Here is a 22128-nt window from a genome sequence, read left to right on the forward strand (position 1 = left end):
GTGCTCTTCTTCTCCTCCTTTGCTTTAATATGTGCAGTTGTTTTTGAATGCTGTTCAAGCTGAAATTTCTTTTCACATTTCACTTCCTTTGAGCAAACTTGACAGTACACGATGACACCATCTGTTGAATAGTCCCTATTACCCGACACCCACTGATTTAGTAAATCTCTTCTGCTGCTCTTTTCCTTAGGCATTTTTTAAAAACTAACACTTTTAGAAATGAGATGCAGGGCATTAAAATGGAACGTAACTAGTGAACTGAAGATACTTCTGTCCTGACCAAGTGCCCAGCCCCCTGAGATTATTATCTGCTGTGGTAGAGAAAGGAATTCAGGGAAGTCCAGTCTGCCTACCCACACCTAAGCTATCTGTTGCCATTGTCAGTTGTGAAAGTAAAGTGCCGTTACACAGACAGTCGAAAATACCAACTAGCGAGGGATGCACATAAAATAGGCAACTAGCTAGGGATGTACAAAACAGATTTATTTTAGTAGTTCTTGTAATTATCCTTAAATTCAGACATTATATACCGGAATATGCTGTTACGTCTAGAATATGCACTAACCCTCAAAATATGTCAAAATATGCAATTGCACATGCGCGTATGCATTTTTAAAAAATCCGGGCCCTAGTCATCACCCAGCACCGGATGTCACACTCACCGAGGAGAAACAACTGATCACAGATAGCAGATGACAGCACCAAGCAACGTGGAATCATTAGCATAACGTCATCTGAAGAAAGTAAGCGATTGTGCCTCCTTTCACGAGCTGGTTTGCGGTATTCCAACATCAGAATTCACTTTAGCCAATGAGTTAAAATAGCATTCAAAGTACGGCGAAGAGTACTGAAATAATAACATAGAGCATGTGGTCCCATGGTGTAATGGTTAGCACTCTGGACTTTGAATCCAGCGATCCGAGTTCAAATCTCGGTGGGACCTGCCTGCCATTTTTATTCAACAACTGTGTAAGCTACATCAAGAGAGTGATCCAATTATGAGTATACAAACTAGGTTGCAGGGATTGTAACAAAAAATAAATAAATTGATAAACATTGGTGGTCCGCGTCTGTTGTGTATGGTTAGCTTGATTAGCTGCCACCCCCGGAGGTCCGGGTTCGCTTCCTGGCTCTGCCACGAAATTTGAAAAGTGGTACGAGGGCTGGAACGGGGTCCAGTCAGCCTCGGGAGGGCAACTGAGTAGAGGCGGGTTCTATTCCCACCTCAGCCATCCTCGAAGTGGTTTCTCCGTGGTCTGCCAGTTCTCCTCCAGGCGAATGCCGGGATGGTACCTAACTTCAGGCCACGGCCGCTTCCTCCCCTCTTCCTTGCCTATCCCTTCCAATCTTCCCATCCCTCCACAAGGCCCCTGTTCAGCATAGCAGGTGAGGCCGCCTGGGCGAGGTACTGGTCATACTCCCCAGTTGTATCCCCGACCAAGATTCTGAAGCTCCAGGACACTGTCCTTGAGGCGGTAGAGGTGGGATCCCTCGCTAAGTCCGAGGGAAAAACCGAACCTGGAGGGTAAACAGATGATGATGATGATGATGATGATGATGATGATGATGATGATGATGATAAACATTGGTGGTCCGCGTCTGTGGTGTAGTGGTTAGCGTGATTAGCTGCCAGCCCCGGAGGTCCGGATTCGGTTCCTGGCTCTGCCAAGAAAGTTGAAAAGTGGTACGAGGGCTGGAACGGGGTCCACTCAGCCTCGGGAGGGCAACTGAGTAGAGGTGGGTTCTATTCCCACCTCAGCCATCCTCGAAGAGGTTTTTCCGTGGTCTCCCAGTTCTCCTCCAGGCGAATGCCGGGATGGTACCTAACTTAAGGCCACGGCCGCTCTTTTCCCTCTTCCTCGTCTATCCCTTCCAATCTTTCCATCCCCCCACAAGGCCCCTGTTCAGCACAGCAGGTGAGGCCGCCTGGGGGAGGTACTGGTCCTCCTCCCCAGTTTTATCCCCGACCCAGGGTCTCACGCTCCAGGATACTGCCCTTGAGGCTGTAGAGGTGGGATCCCTCGCTGAGGCCGAGGGAAAAACCGACCCTGGAGGGTAAACAGATTAAGAGGAAGTATATTTTTTTTGTAATGGATAAACTCAAAAACTACGGAACCGATTTTAAATATTCTTTCATCTATAGAAAGCTACATTTTCATAACAATTAGGCATCTCCACGAAAATTTAGACAATGTAACCCAAGGTATCAAAAAATTACGTATAGAAGTCATTATAGGCCAATATAGACGAAATATTGAATTCGTCGCACAAAGACGAGGCAAAGCTCATTTTAGCCTCGCGACGCGCAGAACAAATCTCGATATGAATGGGAAGGTAGCGTCCGCGGCTTCATAAGGGTGGAAGTGAGAACCATCTTCAGGGCTCCCAACGGTTTCATTCGAGCGCACCATTTTCGGACAGCAAGCTCAAAGCTAGGCGACCCTCTCCTCTCGACCAATTCGCCGGTCGAAGACATTGATGGTTATCAGTTTACATCGGACGATGACGTGTCTAACTGGCACAGCCTGCCAGTTTTCGCAAGAGTGGGATTGACGTCCGCTCCATCCAGTGAGATAAATATCTTAACAGTTCTTTTGAGGATGAAATGTTTGGGCAGTTGATCCCTTTTCATTTGACTGTCCTCTATAGTAACAACTATTTAATTCTTTTTTCACAATTTGCATTATGTCGCACCAACGCAGATAGGTCTTCGATGGATAGGAAAATGCCAGTAGTGGAAGGAAGCGGCCGTGACCTCAATTAAGATACAGCCCCATCATTTGCCTGGTGTGAAAATGGGAAACCACGGAAAACCGTATGAGGGCTGCCGACAAAGGGGTTCGAACACACCATCTCCCGAATGCAAGCTGATAGCTACGTGACCTTAACCGCACAACCACTTACTCGCTAGTATTAAAAGGGATGTAGATTGCATCTCTCGCAGTTACATGTATGTGTTGAGCCTAACGAGCTTTATACAATTTCGTTGTGGGGCCCAATTTTGCTTTCTGCAGGAGGACACTATCATATCCGTCACGCCTCCAAACGTAATCAATCAATCAATCAATCAATCAATCAATCAATCAATCAATCAATCAATCAATCAATCAATCAATCAATCAATCAATCATTCAATCAATCAATCACTACTGATCTGCATTTAGGGGAGTCGCCCCGGTGGCAGACTCCTTATCTGTTCTTTTCCTAGCCTTTTCTTAAACGATTGCAAAGAAATTGAAATGTATTAAACATCTTCCTTGGTAAGTTATTCCAATCCCTAACTCCTCTTCCCATAAACGAATATTTGTACCAATTTGTCCTCTTGAGTTTCAACGTCTTCATATTGCAGTCATTCCTACTTTTAGACACCACTCAAACTTTCTCGGTAAGGAGGAGCTGCTGCTCATTTGTTTCCCATTGAATGCTCTCAGAAACGTAGTGACATTTTCGTACTACTACTTCTCAATTGTTTTTATTCCTCCATGAAGGGGGAGGCGCACCTCTTAGACGGTGACGCCGTCTCTCAGGCCAGGAGATTTCTGGTGGTAAAGAGACGGTGAAGGTTTGGCGGCTGTGGACTATAACAGGAACTGACCCGACATTCACTTCAGTGCAGGTGAATGGAAAACCATCCTCAGGACAGCGGACGGTGGGGACTCCCTACTGTCCATCTCCCGGATGCTGGGCCACTATAGAACTGTGGCCACCCGTCTTGTACTCGGTGGGTGGGTCGGAGTGCAGAGCTGTCGGACCACGGCCCACGGACCACCCGTGGCTACTTTACTACTACTACTACTACGAAACGTTTTCATTCCTCCCCTGAAGGGGGAGGCGGGCCTCTTAGACGGTAACGCCGTCTCTCAGGCCGGGAGATTTGTTGCGGTGGAGGAGATGTGCGGAGAAGGTGAGGGGGTAGCCGGCCGTGGCCTGTACTACGAACTACCCTGGCATTCGCCTTAGTGCAGGAAAATGATAAACCACGGAAAACCATTCTCAGGACAGCCGACGGGCGAGGCCAGGTGAGAAATGCAGCACAGTGCCCCAGGCCCGTCTGCCCAATGCAGAGGCGTAGAGCCACGGTAAAGCTCCTCTCCTCTGCTCGGTTGGCCGGTCAGAGTACAGAGCTTAGGGACAACAACCTACTCTGCATCTACCGACCTGGCCACTTTGTAGGACGAAGCCTACTCCACAACCGCCGACCGAATATTTGCCGCTAGTACGTCATCACCCAGCAGCTGATGTCACATTCGCCAAGGAGAAACAGCTGATCACAGATAGCAGATGACAGCACCAAGCAACGTGGAAACATTAGCATAACGTCATCTGAAGAAAGTAAATGATTGCGCCACTTTCTAGAGCTGGTTTGCGGTATTACCATCAGAATTCACTTTCGCCCAGGTGTTAAAATGGCGTTCAAAGTACGGTGAAGAGTTTTAAAATAAAGGGGCAGGGTATGTGGTCCCATGGTGTAATGGTTAGCACTCTGGACTTTGAATCCAGCGATCCGAGTTCAAATCTCGGTGGGACCTGGTTGCAATTTTTAATCGACAATTGTGTGTGCTATATCAAGCGTCTGGTCCAATTATAGGAATCCAAACTAAGTTACTGGGATTGTGACATCAAATTAACAAACGGTAGTGGATACTGATTCGAAACCAGAAACAGAAGTATACAGTAGTGTTCGCATCACCTGTGAATAAACCTCAATCGCCTGTTTTGAGGAGTAATAGAGAGATAAGATACCAAAAGACTGACGAACGTTAATACCCCTCAGTGGGCGGTAGGATAAGGTGCAAAATTATACTACATCCGGGCCTAAGTGATTGTTCAGGGTGGTTTCCGACAAACGAATAGTGTTACGCCGCACCGGGTGGGATCGATCCTGACTCAAACCAGTGGTATTTCAAGGTGATCAAATACGTCAGACGCACCTTAAAGAACTCCTGCGGGACACTATTCTGGCACCTCGGCGTCTCCGAAACCCTAGAAGTACTTTATGGGACGTAAATATATTATTATTATTATTATTATTATTATTATTATTATTATTATTATTATTGGTAGTGTCCATCCTTGCGGTGTAGTGGTTTGTGTTCGATTCTCAGCTCTGCCACGAAATTTGAAAAGTTGTACGAGGGCTGGAACGGCGTCCACTCAGCCTTGGGTGGTCAACTGAGTAGAGGGCGGTTAGATTCCAACCTCAGCCATGCTCGAAGTGGTTTTCCGTGGTTTCCCACTACTCCTCCAGGGAAATGCCAGGATGGTACTACACCCTAGTAAATGATTTGAATATATGTTCCCGCCAGCTCATCAGGGTAAAATATTAACTTCTTCCTTAAAATATAATAATATTATCGCATGTTCCGTGGAAGAGTAAGAGCATGTGCATTAAAATATTATTTAACCCCCAAACTCTAACAATGCATTTCATCATTCGTTATATCATCACAATAATTCCTGTCATTAACAGTTATATTATCTTACAGCTACATATCATTACCTATAGTTCAGAATAAACCTCAGAATTAATCCTTACGTCCGCCTCTGTGGTGTAGTGGTTAGCGTGATTAGCTGCCACCCCCGGAGGTCCGGGTTCGATTCCCGGCTCTGCCACGAAATTTGAAAAGTGGTACGAGGGCTGGAACGGGGTCCACTCAGCCTCGGGATGTCAACTGAGTAGAGGTGGGTTCGATTCCCACCTCAGCCATCCTGGAAGTGGTTTTCTGTGGTTTCCCACTTCTCCTCCAGGCAAATGCCGGGATGGTACCTAAATTCAGGCCACGGCCGCTCCCTTCCATAATCCTTGCCTCTCCCTTCCAATCTTCCCATCCCCCTACAAGGCTCCCGTTCACCACAGCAGGTGAGGCCGCCTGGGCGAGGTACTGGTCATACTCCCCAGTTGTATCCCCGACCAAGAGTCTGAAGCTCCAGGACACTGCCCTTGAGGCGGTAGAGGTGGGATCCCTCGCTGAGTCCGAGGGAAAAGCCGAACCTGGAGGGTAAGCAGATGATGATGATGGTGATGATTAATCCTTACACTAATTTATTAGCATGCTAACTTTGTAGAGAAAAGAAAATGAAAATACGATAATTAGCCATCTTATATACATTGATTCTTTCTGTCAACATAGTTGGATTTAGGTCTTTTGTATTCTTACATTCATTATTCGCTACTTAATGTTTCACTGAATTACTTAAATCCATAATTTTGCATAAGTATTGTTCATAGAGTTTTTTTCACAAGGTCATATTCTTTATTTTTGTTGGGATGTGGAGGATTTTTCATATTTGGGTTTTCGTATTCACCTTACGAGATACGAGATAATTAACAATTTTCCTCATTGTGGCTTTAAACTGTTACCGCACTCTAAAATACTATTATAATTAGAAATACTAACTACGCAATGTTATATCAATTCGTTTATGACATTGGGAATCATACATATAATCAATAAGTGCCCCTAATGAAATAGCCTACCGATATTAACTCTGAAATTGTGCCACTCATTTATATATGTGCTACTATTAATGATGTATACTCTTATTTCATCTACCGCTGTGCCAATACTTCGACGTAGTATAATTCCTCAATCTACAGTTTATTCAGGGAGACATTCTCGTTCTGTAGGGCGATAATTCTTAATGTCCCTACATTTACACTAATAAGTATCTGAAACTCAATAACCATCATCTTTCACGTTATATCACCAATCGACATTAAATCAGCTAGTTTGCAACTCTATGTTCACATCAACATGGCTTAACCTCATAGCTTTCATTTTATTTATCGTGGATTACCAATACCTATCACATGGATCCGTTACAGCAACTTCCTTCATTTAACCTTACGACGAAAATAAAACATTATATCTCAATACTTTCATTACTATTATCCGCAAACTTTTTCTTGGTGCATTTACACCCTTGTGCTGAATCGGTCGACCTCGGCGATTTTCGAGATTCGTACAGGCAACCTCATCATCATCATCATCATCTGTTTACCCTCCAGGTTCGGTTTTTCCCTCGGACTTAGCGAGGGATCCCACCTCTACCGCCGCAAGGGCAGTGTCCTGGAGCTTCAGACTCGTGGTCGGGGGATACAACTGAAGAGTGTGACCAGTACCTCGCCCAGGCGGCCTCACCTACTATGCTGTGGAGGGATGGGAAGATTGGAAGGGATAGGCAAGGAAGAGGGAAGGAAGCGGCCGTGGGAAGCGGCCGTGGCCTTAAGTTAGGAACCATCCCGGCATTCGCCTGGAGGAGAAGTGGGAAACCACGGAAAACCACTTCCAGGATGGCTGAGGTGGGAATCGAACCCACCTCTACTAAGTTGACCTCCCGAGGCTGAGTGAACCCCGTTCCAGCCCTCGTACCACTTTTCAAATTTCGTGGCAGAGCCGGGAATCGAACCCGGGCCTCCGGGGGTGGCAGCGAACCACGCTAACCACTACACCACAGAGGCGGACACAGGCAACCTTTGAAACACAAACTATGAATCGCTTAAGCATCGTTGTGCGACATCTTGCGCACACTTTACGTACTAGTACTGTTGTTGTTTACACAACAAAGCCGAAGTATAGAATTCATGTTAGGAACAAGATTCGCATCGAGAAATGTTTTATAATGTTATATAATGTGTATTTGACATAGTTGTTCTCTTAAGATGATAACGGTTTAGAAATTTCATATCGATCGATCATATTTTCGATTCAATTCAGATTTCATTTTCATTCAGTTGGCAGCACTATCGATACCAGGACAGCTCCCTCCTTACTCCTCACCCCCGTACACAAATGCACCAAGATAAAGTGTGCGGATACTGCACATCCTACACATTTCTCACATACCTCTTCTTATTAATCTACCTGAATATATATATATATATTCTCATTTCGCTTCCACTAAATATTTTCTCTGTTATGGTTCGATACTCCCTCGACGATATATTCTTCTTATAAAACGTGTATTCCTAATATAATCCATCTCTTCGTATAATAAAGTCATTCCAGCCATGTCTGTCGATTTGGTTTACTAAAAAATTAGGTTATACTCTGCAATTCATGCCTACTCTTTTCAGTCTTCCCCCATTTCATAGTTAAATAAACTTTCCGTGTAGATTGGTAAGTTACAATCGATATCCACACTTCACGTATGTTGACAATAACCCATAATTACATTTTGATTATATCTGCTACTTAAATTGGCACACTTTCGCGGTTAACTGCTTAAGATCTAACACTGACATTCACAATTTGGCACATATAATTCGTTTATAGGTAACACTCAATTGTTTTCAATTTCATACAACAGCTACTGTTAATTCTTAATATAAATCGGAAACTTATCTCTTATCCACGGCCAACTCGAAGTTCCGGCCTGCTACAAATGACAGTTCCATAGTGATGACGTCAGTTTTTTAGTGCAGCGATATGTAGGCACGAGTCTTGTTTACGTGGTGGTTTCGTAGCACGTTGTTGTTATTTCAACGTTATTAGAAGTGTTCGTTCGTGTTTAAAAGTCATAACTGTATGAAAATGCATCAGTAAAGGATGTATTTTCAGCAATAGTCTGTGTTAAATACCATAGAATTCTAATTTGAGCAGCCTGATGTTCGGAAGTACTGCTAGGGTATGTGATAAGTTAAGTGTACCCACTGAGCTATTATGAATTGTCTAAAGTACTCTAAAGTTTATCATTTAATTATGATTATTACTATAATGTGTTAGGGTAGTGTATGCTCCTCTTTGTAAAATGGGGCGAACGTGTAGAGTGCCTGGATGTAGGCCTACATCCAATTACCATTTAAATAAGGAGGTGGTTAGCTCAACATTTGTGTTTCCTAGCTGTGCCAACTATATTTCCTGGGCAGCCGTCATATATGTCTCAACCAACACCTGCCAAACGAAAATCGCCAGAAGAAGGAGACAAGATATCAAATTATGAGGACTAGTTGGGTAAGTTAACAACCCTAAATGTACTTGAATTTTCTACCAAAATTGATTCATTTTAGAGACAACAGTTCGCCTATTGAGCATTAAATGATTTGTTATGGAGGACTACATGTTAATTCCGGCCTTGATATCTGATTCAAAGATGTATGTTTGAACAGTGGAAATCGTAGGGATGTTTCTTTCCATGTTTTTGTAATGAAAGTTGAAAAGCCTGGTAATTTCTGTGATAAGTGTGGGTGTGAGCTGCAGAGTTAATGAGCATTGTGTCCAAGATCTATCATATCATAGCAAATATTTTCCTTTCATTCATAAATAATTAATTAATAACACTATATGCTCAAATAAGTGTAATATAATGGCATTTTAGAAACAGCAAGAGTTTGCCTAGTGACCATCATACTACTTTTTAAATTGTGGAAAGCTACACATTAACTTATGCCTTGATATCTGATTCAAAGATATTTTTAGACAGTGGAAATTCTAGGGATGTCTCTTTCAATGTTTTCAATGTTTTGATAATGAAAGTTGAAAAACCTGTGACAAGTGCGGGTGTGTGCTGCTGAGTTAATGAGTGTTGTGACCAAGATCTGTCATATTTTGGAAAATACGTTTCTTAATTTATTCATGTGCTCAGACAAGCATAAAAAGAATTGCATTGTTTTGAGATAAAAACCATTCGCCTATTCACCGTCATCGTACAGTCCAGGTGAGTAGCCTTCAGTCGAACATTTTACAATATGTAATATATGACCTTGAGTGCATATATTTGTGTATTCGTATGTATACTTTTGATAGTGTTTCTTCAGTGTTTTGTGTTAATAGGCTTATTATTGCATTTTCTTTGTCAAATTATGATAACAAATATCGTATCAGCAATATAGGAATTAAACGCGACGACGGAGAATGAGCACTATACGCGTGACGTCACAACTGTTGGTAGCAGGCCTCTATATATCAAGATGGCCGTGTCTTATCTCGTCTCGAGTGGGTCAGCTGCTGGCTCCTGCTTGTACGCTTTGCCATCTCTGTGTAGTACGATTCCATGTCCGGACACGTCACAGCTGGTCACTGGGCATCGCTTAGAGGGTCCCGGGTTTGATTCGCTGTCGGGTTGGGGATTTTAACCTTCATTGGTTAATTCCAATGACTCGGGGGCAGGGTGTTTGTGCTGTCCCCAACATTCCTGCAACTCACACATCACACATAACACTATCCTTCACCACAATAACACGCAGTTACCTACACATGACAGATGCCGCCCACCCTCATCGGAGGGTCTGCCTTACAAGGGCTGCACCCTGCTAGAAATAGCCACACGAAATTATTAAACTGTGCATCGCAGTCTTGGTCTCCGTCATGGTAGCCTGGGCAGTCTTCCTCCATCAGCGTAAGCGGTTCTCATTATATTGGCGGTGTCCATGCAAGAAGAAAACAATATTATACGGGCAGAATAATTAGCTAATTCTTTCATTTTAAGCATTAGCAGATACGAATGAATGCTAGTATTTTCTCCTATATCTCGAAATTGCGCTCTTATATGAATTCAAATGCGGCTTATTCTCATTAAATAGATCCTTTTCTTCACGTTGGCTGGTGCTTCTAGATATTATTTCCGTTATTCTTGATTATATTCAGCCACTAATAGTGCTAGAATTCGCCCTTTATCTTCAATCTTGCACCGGTCCGTATATTCCTTTTTCCCCCCCAATATTTTAAATTGAAATATATACGTTTCTCCACGTCTTGACTTATTCTTTAGCCGTGAATAATTGAATTCTTCACCAATATTTATATTTCTAACACACAGTTCTCTTCCTAATTGTTAATGAATCTCTTCTTGGTTCCAAGTGGATTACTTCTTTTTAAAAGCGATCTTCTTTCTCAAGGTATTAAGAATTAATTGAATTCAATTGTTTTTCAAGACAATAGTTGTTCCAACATGAAACTCTTTTTCGATGGTCTTTCATAAGTCTCCGCCTTCTAATCTGTGATTAACTTGCCTCTTGGTGATAGTTCATATGTGTCCGTGTTGCATGAAGCCGGCGCACGCCATTTTGTCCGCTACATTTCTGTGAGTAGGATCGCCTCGACTGTAACGTAATGGTACAGTACCTAACTTACGGTCACGGCCGCTTCCTTTCCTCTTCCTTGCCTGCCCCTCCCGATCTCCCCCTCTCATCCTTGTTCAGCATAGCAGGTGAAGCTACCTGGCCGAGACACTGGTCCTCCTCCGCAGTTGTATCCTCCGACCCGAAGTCTCATGCTCCAGGACAGTGCCCTTGAGACGGTAGAGGTGGGATCCCTCGCAGAGTCTGAGGAAAAGAACCAACGCTGAAGGATAACCGGATTAAGAACGAAAGTTTTTTTACAATTGGCTTTACGTAGCACCGACCCAGACAGGTTTTATAGCAACGATGGGATAGGAAAGGCTTAAGAGTGGGAAGGAGCGGTCGTTGACTTAATTTAGGTACAGCCTGGTGTGACAATGAGAAACTATGGAAAACAACCTTGAGAGTTTCCGACAAAGGTGTTCGAACCAACTTACCTACCGACTGCAAGCTCACAGCCAACTCGACGAGGAAAAGCCTTCGTGGATATCGAACTGAGTACAGCCCACCAGCTTCTTCAAGAATGAGACAGACCATCTCTCCTTCCAGTGGGATAAATGTCTTAAAAGCTGATCATCTTCCAGCGGGATAAATGTCTTAAAAGCTGATTATTTGTGAGGCGCGAACGTTTTACTGTACCTTGGCTCTTGCAACGGCTCTTGACACGTTTACATTTCACTGCCCCTTATTGTACATTAACAAACGAATTAATCTCATAATCTTATGGTTGCTAAGTCTTGTATGGTAAAGGATGTGGATCGCATGTGTTTCAATGTGTTAGTAGGCTTTACACAATTTCTTTCAGGGGTCCAATTTTGTTTTCTGCATGTGCGTTACGCTTCTGAACGAAATTCATCCTCGGTAGGGAGAAACTGCTGCTCAGTTATTTCCAGGTGAGTGCATTCAGAATTCTCTCTGTCTACACAAGTTTGTGTTGGGTTCCTGAAGACGACGGTGGCGCCGTCCTTCAGGCGAGGATGGTGAGTGTGGCCAAGGTGAGGAGGGTTGGCGGCATTCACCTTAGTGCAGGAGAATTGAAAGCCACAGAAAACCATTTTCAGGACAGCCGACGGGGACGGGGACATCTCCTGAATGCAGACGTGGCCACCCGTCCTCTGCTCGGTTGGTCGGTCGCAGTGCAGAGCTGTCGGACCACGGACCATTCGTCGCCACTCTACAACCGTCGACCGAACATTGTCATCACCCAGCATCGGATGTCACACTCACCGAGGAGAAACAACTGATCACAGATAGCAGATGACAGCACCAATCATTAGCATAACGTCATCTGAAGAAAGTAAGCGATTGTGTCTCCTTTCACGAGCTGGTTTGCGGTATTCCAATATCAGAATTCACTTTAGCCAATGAGTTAAAATAGCATTCAAAGTACGGCCAAGAGTACTGAAATGAAAAACATAGAGCATGTGGTCCCATGGTGTAATGGTTAGCACTCTGGACTTTGAATCCAGCGATCCGAGTTCAAATCTCGGTGGGACCTGCCTGCCATTTTTATTCAACAACTGTGTGAGCTAGATCAAGAGAGTGATCCTATTATGAGTATACAAACTAGGTTGCAGGTATTGTAAGAAAAAAATAAATAAATTGATAAACGTTGGTGGTCCGCGTCTGTGGTGTAGTGGTTAGCGTGATTAGCTGCCACTCCCGGAGGTCCGGGTTCGGTTCCTGGCTCTGCCACGAAAGTTGAAAAGTGGTACGAGGGCTGGAACGGGGTCCACTCAGCCTAGGGAGGGCAACTGAGTAGAGGCGGGTTCTAATCCCACCTCAGCCATCCTCGAAGTGGTTTTTCCGTGGTTTCCCACTTCTCCTCCAGGCAAATGCCGGGATGGTACCTAACTTAAGGCCACGGCCGCTCTCTTCCCTCTTCCTCATCTATCCCTCCCAATCTTCCCACCCCCCCACAAGGTCCCTGTTCAGCACAGCAGGTGAGGTCGCCTGGGGGAGGTACTGGTCCTCGTTCCCAGTTTTATCTCCGACCCAGAGTCTCAGCCCTTGAGGCTGTAGAGGTGGGATCCCTCGCTGAGTCCGAGGGAAAAACCGACCCTGGAGGGTAAACAGATTAAGAAGAAGTATAGGCCTATTTATTTGTAATGGATAAACTCAAAAACTACTGAACCGATTTTAAATATCCTTTCATCTATAGAAAGCTACATTTTCATAACAATTAGGCATCCCCACGAAAATTTAAACAATGTAACCCAAGGTATCAAAAAAATACGTATAGAAGTCATTATAGGCCAATATAGACGAAATATCGAATTCGTCGCACAAGGACGAGACAAAGCTCCTTTTAGCATCACGACGCGCAGAACTAATTGCGATAAGAATGGGAAGGTAGCGTCCGCGGCCTCATAAGGGTGGAAGTGAGAACCATCTTCAGGGCTCCCAACGGTTTCATTCGAACGCACCATTTCCGGACAGCAAGCTCAAAGCTAGGGGACCCTATCCGCTCGACCAACTCGCCGGTCGAAGACATTGATGGTTATCAGTTTACATCGGACGATGACGTGTCTAACTGGGCACAGCCGGCCAGCTTTCGCAAGTGTGGGATTGACGGCCTCTTCATCCAGTGAGATGAATATCTTAACAGTTCTGATGATTACTTTTGAGGATGAAATGTTTCGGCAGTTGATCCCTTTTCATTTGACTGCCCTCTATAGTAACAACTATTTAATTCTTTTTTCACAATTTGCATTATGTCGCACCAACGCAGATAGGTCTTCGATGGATAGGAAAATGCCAGTAGTGGAAGGAAGCGGCCGTGACCTAAATTAAGATACAGCCCCATCATTTGCCTGGTGTGAAAATGGGAAACCACTGAAAACCGTCCCAGGGCTGCCGACAAAGGGGTTCGAACACACCATCTCCCGAATGCAAGCTGATAGCTACGTGACCTTAACCGCACAACCACTTACTCGCTAGTAATAAAATGGATGTAGATTGCATCTCTCGCAGTTACAAGTATGTGTTGGGCCTAACGAGCTTTATACGATTTCGTTGTGGGGCCCAATTTTACTTTCTGCAGGAGGACCCTATCATATCCGTCACGCCTCCAAACGTAAGCCGTCATCAATCAATCAATCAATCAATCAATCAATCAATCAATCAATCAATCAATCAATCAATCAATCAATCAATCAATCAATCAATCAATCAATCAATCAATCAATCAATCAATCAATCAATCAATCAATCAATCAATCAATCAATCACTACTGATCTGCATTTAGGGAAGTCGCCCCGGTGACAGACTCCTTTATCTGTTTTTTTCCTAGCCTTTTCTTAAATGATTGCAAAGAAATTTGAAATTTATTAAACATCTTCCTTGTGTAAGTTATTCCAATCCCTAACTCCTCTTCCTATAAACGAATATTTGTCCCAATTTGTCCTCTTGAATTTCAACTTCTTCTTCTTCATATTGCAGTCATTCCTACTTTTAGAGATGTTACCATGGTTGGTGGATCAGCAGAGGCGAAAGAAGGTGCCGGGATGAATGGGTCTAACTACAGAGACAAAGTTAATTTAAAATTTTATCAAAGGTTATATTTTTTCTCTTAAAAAAGACTACAAGTAACAAAGTCACAGGTACCAGTAGCAAAAGACAAGTCTAGTTGAGACAAGATTGGTGGAATAAACAGAACTTGGGTTTCAATTCCTCACGTAACAATTCCTGAGCTACCCAATTAGCTTTACAAAGATCACCATATTATGCAAGGGCAGAACACCCCTTAATACATGGAGCACTTGCTCCCAATTTTTTTTAACTTAAAGCCTCCCAGAGGCACTTTTACAACACTTGAAAAGAGCTGACACGCTCTCAGTTTTTCCAAGCCTATTCAAGGCAACACCAAAAATATCTTACACTTCTCGGTCTTCCATGGCCCAGCTTACAAAATTGAAACAGGGCTATCTTGCACCCAACCTATAGGGCCTTCGTGTAAAAGAAATAACAGTTAAATAACTGGCCCGAACACAAAATGAAAGGAGGCGAATACCTGCACTCCTCGATGTGACTTCTTAAAACCTAAGGGGCACTAGGCCGATTAAACAGGGGCTATTCCCAAACGATGGAAGTGGCCCGTATAAGAAAGAAATTTAAAACATTACGGAAGGGAAGAAAACCAGTTACAAAACGTAGTCACCTGAAACCAATATGAAGGGGAGCTCGAGAGGGTAAATCACTCTCTATCCCCGAATTACAGTTACAGATTTTATTAAGTTTTTACATAAGCCGGACGAAAAATTACATGTTTATAAAAGTAGGTTACATGGTAAAGGTTTCGGAACTTTCCCGCGGGTTAAACTGCTGAGCTAGCAAGAAATAAAGATGTTAAACGGCTATTACCTTGCTGAAGATCAGCTGCCTGATGAAAGAGACACCTCCCGCCTCCTGCTTCACGTCCACACACTTAGTTATATGTAGATCAAGTGGCCAAGAGCCGTGAAAATCCGCAGTTTATAAACCCTCGGGGAAAGTTCGAGACCTTTCATGAATAATCAAGACACACCCACAGAATTTTATTGGAGGATACAAAGTTTACACTCAAAATCGATGAAGAAGCCTGTGATAGGCTGAAAATTAATTACAGAAATTAGGGATTGGCTGAATTCAAAACTGGCGGAAAGAAAAGGTCAATATTGCCAACCCAAAAATAAATGAACGTAATTTAGTAAAGAACAAACTTATGAATATAAAATTTCTTCAAAAACGTTTCTTCACTTCGCACCAGGGTGCATGATCATAGTTTTTTTGTAGTGACCTCTATGACAGAATGTCCAAATTTCTTGATGAACGGAAAACAAAAACAAGTTGAAATACACACAGTACTGGAAACTTCACCATCACAAAATTACGGTAGTGACATCTTCAGAGGAAACGTTTAAATAGGTCTAGTTTCGAGTTCAGTGTTTCTCCTGTAGGGGAATTTTAATTGGCGCAAGATTTAAATGTGCGACGTAGAGGTGTACCGCCCGGTACAAGAGACACTACTCAAACTTTCTCGGTAAGGAGGAGCTGCTGCTCATTTGTTTCCCATTGAATGCTCTCAGAAACGTAGTGACATTTCCGTACTACTACTTCTCAATTGTTTTTATTCCTCCATCAAGGGGGAGGTGACGCCGTCTCTCAGGCCAGGAGATTTCTGGTGGTAAAGAGACGGTGAGGGTTTTGCGGCTGTGGACTCTAGCAGGAACTGACCCGACATTCACTTCAGTGCAGGTGAATGGAAAACCATCCTCAGGACAGCGGACGGCGGGGACTCCCTACTGTCCATCTCCCGGATGCTGGGCCACTATAGAACTGTGGCCACCCGCCTTCTACTCGGTGGGTGAGTCGGAGTGCAGAGCTGTCGGACCACGGCCCACGGACCACCCGTGGCTACTTTACTACTACTACTACTACTACTACTACTACTACTACGAAACGTTTTCATTCCTCCCCTGAAGGGGGAGGCGGGCCTCTTAGACGGTTACGCCGTCTCTCAGGCCGGGAGATTTGTTGCGGTGGAGGAGATGTGCGGAGAAGGTAAGGGGCTAGGTGGCCGTGGCCTATACTACGAACTGCCCCGGTATTCGCCTCAGTGCAGGAGGATGGAAAACCACGGAAAACCTTTCTCAGGACAGCCGACGGGCGAGGCCAGGCGAGAAATGCAGCACTGTGCCCCAGCCCCGTCTCCCGAATGCAGAGGCGTAGAGGCGCTGTAAAGCCGTGACCACCTCTCCTCTGCTCGGTTGGCCGGTCAGAGTACAGAGCTTACGGGACAACAACCTACTCTGCATCTACCGACCTGGCCACTTTGTAGGACGAAGCCTACTCAACAACCGCCGACCGAATATTTGCCACTAGTACGTCATCACCCAGCAGCTGATGTCACATTCGCCAAGGAGAAACAGCCGATCACAGATAGCAGATGACAGCACCAAGCAACGTGGAAACATTAGCATAACGTCATCTGAAGAAAGTAAATGATTGCGCCACTTTCTAGAGCTGGTCCGCGGTATTATGACCATCAGAATTCACTTTCGCCCATGTGTTAAATTGGCGTTCAAAGTACGGTGAAGAGTTTTAAAATAAAGGGGCAGGGTATGTGGTCCCATGGTGTAATGGTTAGCACTCTGGACTTTGAATCCAGCGATCCGAGTTCAAATCTCGGTGGGACCTGGTTGCAATTTTTAATCGACAATTGTGTGTGCTATATCAAGCGTGTGGTCCAATTATAGGAATCCAAACTAAGTTACTGGGATTGTGACATCAAATTAACAAACGGTAGTGGATACTGATTCGAAACCAGAAACAGAAGTATACAGTAGTGTTCGCATCACCTGTGAATAAACCTCAATCGCCTGTTTTGAGGAGTAATAGAGAGATAAGATACCAAAAGACTGACGAACGTTAATACCCCTCAGTGGGCGGTAGGATAAGGTGCAAAATTATACTACATCCGGGCCTAAGTGATTGTTCAGGGTGGTTTCCGACAAACGAATAGTGTTACGCCGCACCGGGTGGGATCGATCCTGACTCAAACCAGTGGTATTTCAAGGTGATCAAATACGTCAGACGCACCTGAAAGAACTCCTGCGAGACACTATTCTGGCACCTCGGCGTCTCCGAAACCCTAGAAGTACTTTATGGGACGTAAATATATTATTATTATTATTATTATTATTATTATTGGTAGTGTCCATCCTTGCGGTGTAGTGGTTTGTGTGATTAGCTGCCATCCCCAGAGGCCCGGGTTCGATTCTCAGCTCTGCCACGAAATTTGAAAAGTTGTACGAGGGCTGGAACGGCGTCCACTCAGCCTTGGGTGGTCAACTGAGTAGAGGGCGGTTAGATTCCAACCTCAGCCATGCTCGAAGTGGTTTTCCGTGGTTTCCCACTACTCCTCCAGGGAAATGCCGGGAAGGTACTACACCCTAGTAAATGATTTGAATATATGTTCCCGCCAGCTCATCAGGGTAAAATATTAAGTTCTTCCTTAAAATATAATAATATTATCGCATGTTCCGTTGAAGAGTAAGAGCATGTGCATTAAAATATTATTTAACCCCCAAACTCTAACAATGCATTTCATCATTCGTTATATCATCACAATAATTCCTGTCATTAACAGTTATATTACCTTACAGCTACATATCATTACCTATATTTCAGAATAAACCTCAGAATTAATCCTTACGTCCGCCTCTGTGGTGTAGTGGTTAGCGTGATTAGCTGCCACCCCCCGGAGGTCCGGGTTCGATTCCCGGCTCTGCCACGAAATTTGAAAAGTGGTACGAGGGCTGGAACGGGGTCCACTCAGCCTCGGGATGTCAACTGAGTAGAGGTGGGTTCGATTCCCACCTCAGCCATCCTGGAAGTGGTTTTCTATGGTTTCCCACTTCTCCTCCAGGCAAATGCCGGGATGGTACCTAAATTCAGGCCACGGCCGCTCCCTTCCATAATCCTTGCCTCTCCCTTCCAATCTTCCCATCCCCCTACAAGGCTCCCGTTCACCACAGCAGGGGAGGCCGCCTGGGCGAGGTACTGGTCATACTCCCCAGTTGTATCCCCCGACCAAGAGTCTGAAGCTCCAGGACACTGCCCTTGAGGCGGTAGAGGTGGGATCCCTCGCTGAGTCCGAGGGAAAAGCCGAACCTGGAGGGTGAGCAGATGATGATGATGATGATGATTAATCCTTACACTAATTTATTAGCATGCTAACTTTGTAGAGAAAAGAAAATGAAAATACGATAATTAACCATCTTATATACATTGATTCTTTCTGTCAACATAGTTGGATTTAGGTCTTTTGTATTCTTACATTCATTATTCGCTACTTAATGTTTCACTGAATTACTTAAATCCATAATTTTGCATAAGTATTGTTCATAGAGTTTTTTTCACAAGGTCATATTCTTTATTTTTGTTGGGATGTGGAGGATTTTTCATATTTGGGTTTTCGTATTCACCTTACGAGATACGAGATAATTAACAATTTTCCTCATTGTGGCTTTAAACTGTTACCGCACTCTAAAATACTATTATAATTAGAAATACTAACTACGCAATGTTATATCAATTCGTTTATGACATTGGGAATCATACATATAATCAATAAGTGCCCCTAATGAAATAGCCTACCGATATTAACTCTGAAATTGTGCCACTCATTTATATATGTGCTACTATTAATGATGTATACTCTTATTTCATCTACCGCTGTGCCAATACTTCGACGTAGTATAATTCCTCAATCTACAGTTTATTCAGGGAGACATTCTCGTTCTGTAGGGCGATAATTCTTAATGTCCCTACATATACACTAATAAGTATCTGAAACTCAATAACCATCATCTTTCACGTTATATCACCAATCGACATTAAATCAGCTAGTTTGTAACTCTATGTTCACATCAACATGGCTTAACCTCATAGCTTTCATTTCATTTATCGTGGATTACCAATACCTATCACATGGATCCGTTACAGCAACTTCCTTCATTTAACCTTACGACGAAAATAAAACATTATATCTCAATACTTTCATTACTGTTATCCGCACACTTTATCTTGGTGCATTTACACCCTAGTGCTGAATCGGTCGACCTCGGCGATCTTCGAGATTCGTACAGGCAACCTTTGAAACACAAACTATGAATCGCTTAAGCATCGTTGTGCGACATCTTGCGCACACTTTACGTACTAGTACTGTTGTTGTTTACACAACAAAGCCGAAGTATAGAATTCATGCTAGGAACAAGATTCGCATCGAGAAATGTTTTATAATGTTATATAGTGTGTATTTGACATAGTTGTTCTCTTAAGATGATAACGGTTTAGAAATTTCATATCGATCGATCATATTTTCGATTCAATTCAGATTTCATTTTCATTCAGTTGGCAGCACTATCGATACCAGGACAGCTCCCTCCTTACTCCTCAACCCCGTACACAAATGCACCAAGATAAAGTGTGCGGATAATACACATCCTACACATTTCTCACATACCTCTTCTTATTAATCTACCTGAATATATATATATTCTCATTTCGCTTCCACTAAATATTTTCTCTGTTATGGTTCGATACTCCCTCGACGATATATTCTTCTTATAAAACGCGTATTCCTAATATAATCCATCTCTTCGTATAATAAAGTCATTCCAGCCATGTCTGTCGATTTGGTTTACTAAAAAATTAGGTTATACTCTGCAATTCATGCCTACTCTTTTCAGTCTTCCCCCATTTCATAGTTAAATAAACTTTCCGTGTAGATTGGTAAGTTACAATCGATATACACACTTCACGTATGTTGACAATAACCCATAATTACATTTTGATTATATCTGCTACTTAAATTGGCACACTTTCGCGGTTAACTGCTTAAGATCTAACACTGACATTCACAATTTGGCACATATAATTCGTTTATAGGTAACACTCAATTGTTTTTAATTTCATACAACAGCTACTGTTAATTCTTAATATAAATCGGAAACTTATCTCTTATCCACGGCCAACTCGAAGTTCCGGCCTGCTACAAATGACAGTTCCATAGTGATGACGTCAGTTTTTTAGTGCAGCGATATGTAGGCACGAGTCTTGTTTACGTGGTGGTTTCGTAGCACGTTGTTGTTATTTCAACGTTATTAGAAGTGTTCGTTCGTGTTTAAAAGTCATAACTGTATGAAAATGCATCAGTAAAGGATGTATTTTCAGCAATAGTCTGTGTTAAATACCATAGAATTCTAATTTGAGCAGCCTGATGTTCGGAAGTACTGCTAGGGTATGTGATAAGTTAAGTGTACCCACTGAGCTATTATGAATTGTCTAAAGTACTCTAAAGTTTATCATTTAATTATGATTATTACTATAATGTGTTAGGGTAGTGTATGCTCCTCTTTGTAAAATGGGGCGAACGTGTAGAGTGCCTGGATGTAGGACTACATCCAATTACCATTTAAATAAGGAGGTGGTTAGCTCAACATTTGTGTTTCCTAGCTGTGCCAACTATATTTCCTGGGCAGCCGTCATATATGTCTCAACCAACACCTGCCAAACGAAAATCGCCAGAAGAAGGAGACAAGATATCAAATTATGAGGACTAGTTGGGTAAGTTAACAACCCTAAATGTACTTGAATTTTCTACCAAAATTGATTCATTTTAGAGACAACAGTTCGCCTATTGAGCATTAAATGATTTGTTATGGAGGACTACATGTTAATTCCGGCCTTGATATCTGATTCAAAGATGTATGTTTGAACAGTGGAAATCGTAGGGATGTTTCTTTCCATGTTTTTGTAATGAAAGTTGAAAAGCCTGGTAATTTCTGTGACAAGTGTGGGTGTGAGCTGCAGAGTTAATGAGCATTGTGTCCAAGATCTATCATATCATAGCAAATATTTTCCTTTCATTCATAAATAATTAATTAATAACACTATATGCTCAAATAAGTGTAATATAATGGCATTTTAGAAACAGCAAGAGTTTGCCTAGTGACCATCATACTACTTTTTAAATTGTGGAAAGCTACACATTAACTTATACCTTGATATCTGATTCAAAGATATTTTTAGACAGTGGAAATTCTAGGGATGTCTCTTTCAATGTTTTCAATGTTTTGATAATGAAAGTTGAAAATCCTGTGACAAGTGCGGGTGTGTGCTGCTGAGTTAATGAGTGTTGTGACCAAGATCTGTCATATTTTGGAAAATACGTTTCTTAATTTATTCATGTGCTCAGACAAGCATAAAAAGAATTGCATTGTTTTGAGAGAAAAACCATTCGCCTATTCACCGTCATCGTACAGTCCAGGTGAGTAGCCTTCAGTCGAACATTTTACAATATGTAATATATGACCTTGAGTGCATATATTTGTGTATTCGTATGTATACTTTTGATAGTGTTTCTTCAGTGTTTTGTGTTTATAGGCTTATTATTGCATTTTCTTTGTCAAATTATGATAAAAAATATCGTATCAGCAATATAGGAATTAAACGCGACGAGGGAGAATGAGCACTATACGCGTGACGTCACAACTGTTGGTAGCAGGCCTCTATATATCAAGAT

At 42.9% G+C, this 22128-nt stretch overlaps 1 protein-coding gene and 4 non-coding genes across 5 annotated transcripts in view; 4 read left to right on the plus strand and 1 right to left on the minus strand.

The window, feature by feature from the left end:
• The window catches only part of LOC136865943 (luciferin 4-monooxygenase), a 181575-nt gene that overhangs the window by 139566 nt on the left and 19881 nt on the right, over positions 1 to 22128 (minus strand). The window lies entirely within an intron of this gene.
• TRNAQ-UUG (transfer RNA glutamine (anticodon UUG)) lies at positions 872 to 943 on the plus strand. The gene has a single exon. It is a non-coding gene; the product is annotated as a tRNA-Gln (tRNA).
• Positions 4458 to 4529, plus strand: TRNAQ-UUG (transfer RNA glutamine (anticodon UUG)). The gene has a single exon. It is a non-coding gene; the product is annotated as a tRNA-Gln (tRNA).
• On the plus strand, positions 12486 to 12557 carry TRNAQ-UUG (transfer RNA glutamine (anticodon UUG)). The gene has a single exon. It is a non-coding gene; the product is annotated as a tRNA-Gln (tRNA).
• Positions 17166 to 17237, plus strand: TRNAQ-UUG (transfer RNA glutamine (anticodon UUG)). The gene has a single exon. It is a non-coding gene; the product is annotated as a tRNA-Gln (tRNA).

Source organism: Anabrus simplex, chromosome 3 (assembly GCF_040414725.1).
Source record: "Anabrus simplex isolate iqAnaSimp1 chromosome 3, ASM4041472v1, whole genome shotgun sequence".
In the NCBI taxonomy this organism is placed as follows: domain Eukaryota; kingdom Metazoa; phylum Arthropoda; class Insecta; order Orthoptera; family Tettigoniidae; genus Anabrus; species Anabrus simplex.